Consider the following 8,927-nt stretch of genomic DNA (forward strand, 5'->3'; position numbering starts at 1 on the left):
TTAATGGGTCTTAGGGCCACAAGGAGACAGGGGCCTCGTGGTGTGGAGGGCAAGGGCAGCGGGGAGGCCCCTCCAAACCCCCGGGCAATGTGGGGAAGGGAGGTGGCTGGACGCATACGCCCCCTGGTGGCCCGGAGGCCCATTGAGGAGTTGTTGACAGTACAGGTGCTCTCGCTGCGGCGCATCCAGCCTCCGGGGCCCAGGCTGGGGCTGGTGAGGGAGCGTGCTGGGGGCGAGGGGGCAGTGGAGGGACCACCAGCGCTGCGCCAGGGGGATGTAGGACCCCACGGTCCAGAGCGGGCTCGGAGCCACGGAGGCGAAGGGTGTCACCTCCAGGCTGAGGGGCCGGCGGAGAGCGGGTCTGGTCGCCACCTTATTCCGAGATGAGGCCGTTGCCACGGTGACGTCCCGCCGCAGAGAGACAACCGGTCCATCGTATGGCAAGACTGAGCGAGAGGAGTTGGTAGAGGAGCCAACACTGGCCCTAGGGCTGGGGGTAAGGCTGACATCTGCCACCAACGACTGAGGTTGAGGCTGGGGTCCATTGTGGGAGTTGGATACCCGCTCCCTCTTAGTGACACGGCTTGTCCTGGCGTGGAGCCGAGTGTTGGTGGTGGTGGGGGGATCCGCTGTTGGTTCCTCGGTTCTTCTGGCGGTTTTGGTAGTGTCAGGCCTGGTGTCTTCTGTTCTAGTGGGGGTGCTGTTGGTGGTGGTTTTGGTAGTGTCAGGCCTGGTCTCTTCTGTTCTAGTGGGGGTGCTGTTGGTGGTGGTTTTGGTAGTGTCAGGCCTGGTCTCTTCTGTTCTAGTGGGGGTGCTGTTGGTGGTGGTTTTGGTAGTGTCAGGCCTGGTCTCTTCTGTTCTAGTGGGGTGCTGTTGGTGGTGGTTTTGGTAGTGTCAGACCTGGTCTCTTCTGTTCTAGTGGGGGTGCTGTTGGTGGTGGTTTTGGTAGTGTCAGGCCTGGTCTCTTCTGTTCTAGTGGGGGTGCTGTTGGTGTTGGTTTTGGTAGTGTCAGGCCTGGTCTCTTCTGTTCTAGTGGGGGTGCTGTTGGTGGTGGTTATGGGAGGCTCTGGGCTGGTGTTTTCTAGTCTGGTGTTGGTGGTGGTTTTGGGAGGTTCTGGGCTGGTGTTTTCTAGTCTGGTGTTGGTGGTGGTTTGGGAGGTTCTGGGCTGGTGTTTTCTAGTCCGGTGCTGTCGGTTGTGGTGGTTTTGCGAGGGTCCGGTCTTGGTTCTGGACCCGTCAGGTCTGTGGTGCTGCTGCTCCCTCCGACCCCGTCGACGTCCGTCCGATCCATACAGTCCTCACCGGGTCCAAAACCATCTCCGCTGCAACAGCTCTGCTGCCGCTGGTCCAACCACACCACACTGCAAACACAAGACAGTCAGCTTTTAGTCTCACAAATGACCCATTAATTGGTAGGACCTTTTTAATGCAGTCAGTGCTTGTGTCAGGAACAGGCAACAACAAGTTCAAAAACAGTTGTGCCACATTGTTTTCACTGGATTACATGAATCCATTAATGGCCGAGGAGCCATCTGGACAGGGACACACACATGTCCAACGGTCCGATTGCGCAAGTATACCTCCCGATTCGAATCGGCCTGCCCTGCAACATAGACAGGGCTCGGTCAGGGGCGGGGTTTCTGTGCTGCTGAATACGAAACTAGGTGGTCGGGACGGCGGGACGGGCTCTAGTCATCCCATATATGGGACTAGTAAATGACTTCGAAACAAAAAAACTAAAGATCCGAATCATATAGATGTTTAAGCCTACTACATATGTAGCCTCTATTTACACAAGGCGATCGCGACTTCTGCTGTGTATTGTATTGAGGTTTAATTATCCATTCGGACCACCAAAGTGTATTGCATACAAATTTGCAGGATATCTCTCCGTCATTGTGACATTGTCGTAATGTAATGGAACAAATAGTCTGTTGTAGAGTACAGCAAACCGTTTTTATGACACCGTGTTATTATTATAGTCATGCCAATAGCCATAATTGTCAATATATTGTATTCAATGACAGTAAAGGATGAATCGACAAAAAAATAACGGTTTTCTATCAACATGTGTAGTTTTCTTCTGATCTGATCTTCAGAATCAGATAATAAATCGAGGATGAATGAAACAAGACAATAACCGAAACTCCAATAATCGTATTCATAAATGTTTTTACCTTGCAGCGGGGTTTTGGTGATCAGATTTGTAAATTCAGGCTTTTCTTTAATTCATGACGCCCAGCTCTGCTTGTGCTCTCCACAATGAGCCGCGGGAAGGTTTCCGGTGGCGCCCGGTGAAAAATGCTCATTGGATATGAGCAGCTTTAGTGGATGGGCCGCCCGGAGAGGCATGCGAGGAAGTTCGGACTGTGTTGGAAGATATGACGCGGCTGCACAGCTGATGAACTCGAAAGTGCCATGCGCAGTGCGTGCCGCTATTCTGCGTCCTTACGCACGTGGCATCTCTCCGAGGCAACCGAGCAACGAGGAGCACGTAGGCTACGTTCCCCGAGGTTCACATAAGCCCCACATAAATTTAACGGTGAGAGTGAAATCCATATATTGAGATATACAGTGCCTTTCTATGAGAAAGTATTCAGACCCTTGAGATGTTTCATGACTTTTCCAGATTGTCTTTTACAGTTACAGCCCGTATTATAAAAGGAATTAAATGACAACAAAAAAATCTTAAATGGAAGAGGTTTCAAAAAGCAATCTAAGCAATCGGGAGAGAACACACAATACCCCATGACAAATCAAAAACGTTTAAAAAAAAAACCTGTTTTTCTTTGCAAATTTAGGGGGGGGGGGGAAAAAAAAAACAGAAATACCGTATTTACATAAGTATTCAGAACCTTTGCTATGAGACTCAAAATTGAGCTCATTGTGTGCATCTTGTTTCCATTGATCATCCTTGAGATGTTTCTACAACTTGGAGTCCACCTATGGTAAATTCAATTGATTGCCGTGGTTTGGACATGATTTGGAAAGATACACACCTGTCTATATAAGGTCCCACATGTTTGACAGTACATGTCAGAGCAAAAACATGTGCAAGACATGTTCATGTGCTGGAGAATAGGAAGGAATTGTCTGAATAGAGATACAAATGTTCATGTGCTGGAGATGGGATTGTGTTGAGGCACAGATCTGGCGAAGGGTACAAAAACCTTCTGCAACATTGAAGGTCCCCAAGAACACAGAGGCCTCCATTCTTAAATGGAATTGCCGTGGTTCTGCCCGATACAAATGTTCATGTGCTGGAGTTCTGCCTGAGGTTTGGAACCACCAAAATCGCTTCCCAGACTGAGAATCGCCAACCCAAACTAAGCAATCGGGGAGAGAAGGTTGTAGCGTCATACCCAGAGTCTCAACTCTGTAATCGCAGCAAAAGTTTCTTCAATAAAGTACTGAGTAAAGGGTCTGAATACTTATGTAAATTTGATATTTCAGTGTTTCTTTATTTTATAAATGAGAAAACAAATTCTAAACCTGTTTTTGCTTTGTCATTATGAGGTATTGTGTGTAGATTGATGATCGGTGCCGTGGCTCTGCCTGATACAAATGTTCATGTGGGGGGGGGAAACAATTTAATCCATTTTACAATATGGCTGTAATGTAACAAAATGTGGGAAAAAGTCAAAAGGGGTCTGAATACTTTCCGAAATCACTGTAAGGCTCTGGGTGTTTCTATCTATCAGTCAATGGGCCTATGGTTAGACGCTCCTCAGAAGCCATCCAAACGTCTTCAATTAAGTCCCCATGCAGTCTTTTTCATTCAATGTTTAAATAACTTTGTCTAATATATCATTGTGTGTTTATTTCATATATTTTTATTTATTTATCATTTATAATAATAATAATAATAATATATCCCATTTAGTTAAGTGCTGGAGCTTTTGTCCAAAGCGACTTACAAGTCGGCTGGGGCCACTACTTTTACATATTGCCGGTTCTGGGTGGATTCCCATACAAATGAATGTGCTCAGGATCTGATTGGTGGTTCTGCCCGATACAAATGTTCATGTGCTGGAGAATAGGATCTGATTGCCGCTCTGCCTGATACAAATGTTTGCAAGGATCGCCATGCTCTGCCCGATACAAATGATGTGCTGGAGAATAGCCACACGTGGCTCTGCCCGATACAAATGTTCATGTGCTGGAGAATAGGATTGATTTTACAAATGTTCATGTGCTGGAGAATAGGATCTGATTCCGATACAAATGTTCATGTTGGAGAATAGGATCTGATTGCCGTGGCTCTGCCGATACAAATGTTCATGTGCTGGAGAATAGGATCTGATTGCCGTGGTTCTGCCTGATACAAATGTTCATGTGCTGGAGAATAGGATCTGATTGCCGTGGCTCTGCCTGATACAAATGTTAATGTGCTGGAGAATAGGATCTGATTGCGTGGTTCTGCCCGATACAAATGTTCATGTGCTGGAGAATAGGATCTGATTGCCGTGGTTCTGCCTGATACAAATGTTCATGTGCTGGAGAATAGGATCTGATTGCCGTGGCTCTGCCCGATACAAATGTTCATGTGCTGGAGAATAGGATCTGATTGCCGTGGCTCTGTTCATGTGCCTGATACAAATGTTCATGTGCTGGAGAATAGGATCTGATTGCCGTGGCTCTGCCCGATACAAATGTTCATGTGCTGGAGAATAGGATCTGATTGCCGTGGTTCTGCCCGATACAAATGTTCATGTGCTGGAGAATAGATCTGATCTGATTGTTCATGTGCTGGAGAATGGATTCTGCCTGATACAAATGTTCATGTGCTGGAGAATAGGATCTGATTGCCGTGGTTCTGCCTGATACAAATGTTCATGTGCTGGAGAATAGGATCTGATTGCCGTGGCTCTGCCTGATACAAATGTTCATGTGCTGGAGAATAGGATCTGATTGCCGTGGCTCTGCCCGATACAAATGTTCATGTGCTGGAGAATAGGATCTGATTGCCGTGGTTCTGCCCGATACAAATGTTCATGTGCTGGAGAATAGGATCTGATTGCCGTGGCTCTGCCCGATACAAATGTTCATGTGCTGGAGAATAGGATCTGATTGCCGTGGCTCTGCCCGATACAAATGTTCATGTGCTGGAGAATAGGATCTGATTGCCGTGGCTCTGCCTGATACAAATGTTCATGTGCTGGAGAATAGGATCTGATTGCCGTGGCTCTGCCCGATACAAATGTTCATGTGCTGGAGAATAGGATCTGATTGCCGTGGCTCTGCCCGATACAAATGTTCATGTGCTGGAGAATAGGATCTGATTGCCGTGGCTCTGCCCGATACAAATGTTCATGTGCTGGAGAATAGGATCTGATTGCCGTGGCTCTGCCTGATACAAATGTTCATGTGCTGGAGAATAGGATCTGATTGCCGTGGCTCTGCCTGATACAAATGTTCATGTGCTGGAGAATAGGATCTGATTGCCGTGGCTCTGCCCGATACAAATGTTCATGTGCTGGAGAATAGGATCTGATCTGATTGCATGTGCTGGAGTGGCTCTGCTCCCGATACAAATGTTCATGTGCTGGAGAATAGGATCTGATTGCCGTGGCTCTGCCTGGAGAATAGGATCTGATACAAATGTTCATGTGCTGGAGATAGGATCTGATAGGATCTGATTGCCGTGATACAAATGTTCATGTGCTGGAGAATAGGATCTGATTGCCGTGGCTCTGCCCGATACAAATGTTCATGTGCTGGAGAATAGGATCTGATTGCCGTGGCTCTGCCCGATACAAATGTTCATGTGCTGGAGAATAGGATCTGATTGCCGTGGCTCTGCCCGATACAAATGTTCATGTGCTGGAGAATAGGATCTGATTGCCGTGGCTCTGCCTGATACAAATGTTCATGTGCTGGAGAATAGGATCTGATTGCCGTGGCTCTGCCCGATACAAATGTTCATGTGCTGGAGAATAGGATCTGATTGCCGTGGCTCTGCCCGATACAAATGTTCATGTGCTGGAGAATAGGATCTGATTGCCGTGGCTCTGCCTGATACAAATGTTCATGTGCTGGAGAATAGGATCTGATTGCCGTGGCTCTGCCCGATACAAAAATGTGCTGTTCTGATTGTGCTCTGGATACAAATGAATAGGATCTGATTGCCGTGGTTCTGCCCGATACAAATGTTAATGTGCTGGAGAATAGGATCTGATTGCCGTGGCTCTGCCCGATACAAATGTTCATGTGCTGGAGAATAGGATCTGATTGCCGTGGCTCTGCCCGATACAAATGTTCATGTGCTGGAGAATAGGATCTGATTGCCGTGGCTCTGCCTGATACAAATGTTCATGTAGGATCTGCTGGAGATCTGATCTGGATCAAATGTTCATTGCTGGAGAATAGGATCTGATTGCCGTGGCTCTGCCGATACAAATGTTCATGTGCTGGAGAATAGGATCTGATTCTGCTCCCGATACAAATGTTCATGTGCTGGAGAATAGGATCTGATTGCCGTGGCTCTGCCCGATACAAATGTTCATGTGCTGGAGAATAGGATCTGATTGCCGTGGCTCTGCCCGATACAAATGTTCATGTGCTGGAGAATAGGATCTGATTGCCGTGGCTCTGCCCGATACAAATGTTCATGTGCTGGAGAATAGGATCTGATTGCCGTGGTTCTGCCCGATACAAATGTTAATGTGCTGGAGAATAGGATCCTCCAGGCTCTAGTCTAGAGCCGACCCTGCTTACCCCTTCAAAGTAGGAGGAGACATATGCAAATAAAAGGTGACTGGTCATTGGTCATAATAATCTGATTGTGATGTCATGCTGTGAGCCAATAACTCATAATAATCTGATTGTGATGTCATGCTGTGAGCCAATAACTCATAATAATCTGATTGTGATGTCATGCTGTGAGCCATAATAACTGATTGTGATGTCCATCCATCCGCCTGAACAGAAATGAAATTCCAGGCGATTTTATTTTTCTCTGCAAAAAGATTATACTAAAAGACATTATCATAATGTTCACAATTTCAGTGTTATTTCGACCTCATAGAGTGGAAATATAATTTAAAAAATAAATAGGACAATCACGTTTTTCACTGTACTGCCCCTTTAACAGCATAATAATTTAATCAACAAAATATAAGCTATGTAACTTACTACAATCACTCTGCATAGGATAGAAAGATCCTCAAAATGAGTTTTATTTCAGAGTTAAGTTCATAAAATAACATTGGTTCGTGTATGATTTCACATTTTGGTTAATTTAATTTCATGTAACCATTAATCAATATAAGTAGGCAAGTATAGATTAGTAGAATATTTGATACTGTTCATCACTCACTGCTAATTTCCTCAGTTGGCCTAGACCAGGCTGCATGTAACTGGTTTAAACAATTACTTGACAGATAGAGCTCAATGTGTATCTACTGATGATGCTAAATCGGGTTTCCTTGATATTAAGAAAGGTGTCCCGCAGAGGACGATTCTGGGTCCTGTACTCTTTACTGTTTGTATCAAAAATATTGACTTGTCTGTAAAACAAACTGTAACCTACGCTTGTATGCCGTTGATACTGTTGTGTATGCTATTGACCCCAACGTTGACCAGGCTCTATCTGAACTGCAGTCTGCCTTCATTGTATTACAGAACAACTCAATTGACCTGAAATTAGTATTGAATGCAAAAGGTAAAAACAAAGTACATGTCGTTCTCTAGAGCACATAAAAACAACTACGATGATTTCAGCATATGTACTTTGGATGGTTCTTTATATTGATCGTGTACCTGCTCACAAACACCTGGGCATCTGGATAGATGGAAAGCTGTCTTTTAAAAAGCACATTGATGAGTTAGCTGAGAAGCTGAGAATTCAAATGGGCTTTTCTTCTATAGAAACAGGTCCTGCCTCTCGCTAAATGGTAGAAAGCAGATCATTCAGTCGACGTTCCTATATCGGTCCGAAACTATGGCGACATCATCTACACTAACGCAGCTGCCACTTCGTCAGTAGAGCCTTCAGATTCAGGTCATCATAGCGCACCGCTCTTCATTACGGGGATAATATCAGCACTCGGCACCGCATTCTCTACCGTGAAGTTGGTCTGGCCGTCTCTGATATCACCTAGGTTGATACATTGCTGTGTTTTCATGAAAACATTATTTTGTTTAACATAAACGTCCACTGTAAATAACATCATTACTAAAACCTCTAGACACGAGTCACCACACCCAGTCTCAGGGATGGCTAACTCTGGGAATTCCTTTGGTCTCTACGGAGTTTGGTAAATCAGCTTTTGGTTTTCCTGCACCTTATTTGTGGAACAATGTTCAACATGTTCTATAAATGTGATGTTTTGGTGTCTCTCGGTCAATTCAGAAAGCTGCCCATCTTGTTGTGTTGAGTATATAGTCCATGTACATTGTATGCTACTTACAGCAGAGCTTTACGAGGGCAGCTGCTGGGGGTCGTTATGACAGAAACCACCAGAGAGACAGGCTTCCTGGTGGTGTAGGACTTTAAACAGCAGAAACCATCAGAGAGACAGGCTTCCTGGTGGTGTAGGACTTTAAACAGCAGAAACCATCAGAGAGACAGGCTTCCTGGTGGTGTAGGACTTTAAACAGCAGAAACCATCAGAGAGACAGGCTTCCTGGTGGTGTAGGACTTTAAACAGCAGAAACCATCAGAGAGACAGGCTTCCTGGTGGTGTAGGACTTTAAACAGCAGAAACCATCAGAGAGACAGGCTTCCTGGTGGTGTAGGACTATAAACAGCAGAAACCATCAGAGAGACAGGCTTCCTGATGGTGTAGGACTTTAAACAGCAGAAACCACCAGAGAGACAGGCTTCCTGGTGGTGTAGGACTTTAAACAGCAGAAACCATCAGAGAGACAGGCTTCCTGGTGGTGTAGGACTTTAAACAGCAGAAACCATCAGAGAGACAGGCTTC

General features: G+C 45.7%; 1 pseudogene; it reads right to left on the reverse strand.

The window, feature by feature from the left end:
* The window catches only part of LOC135538067 (mucin-2-like), a 1,214-nt pseudogene extending 329 nt beyond the window's left edge, over positions 1 to 885 (reverse strand).
* Between the last annotated feature and the right edge of the window lie 8,042 nt (positions 886 to 8,927).

The sequence above is a fragment of the Oncorhynchus masou genome, unplaced genomic scaffold (assembly GCF_036934945.1).
Source record: "Oncorhynchus masou masou isolate Uvic2021 unplaced genomic scaffold, UVic_Omas_1.1 unplaced_scaffold_900, whole genome shotgun sequence".
NCBI classification, from domain to species: Eukaryota; Metazoa; Chordata; class Actinopteri; order Salmoniformes; family Salmonidae; genus Oncorhynchus; species Oncorhynchus masou.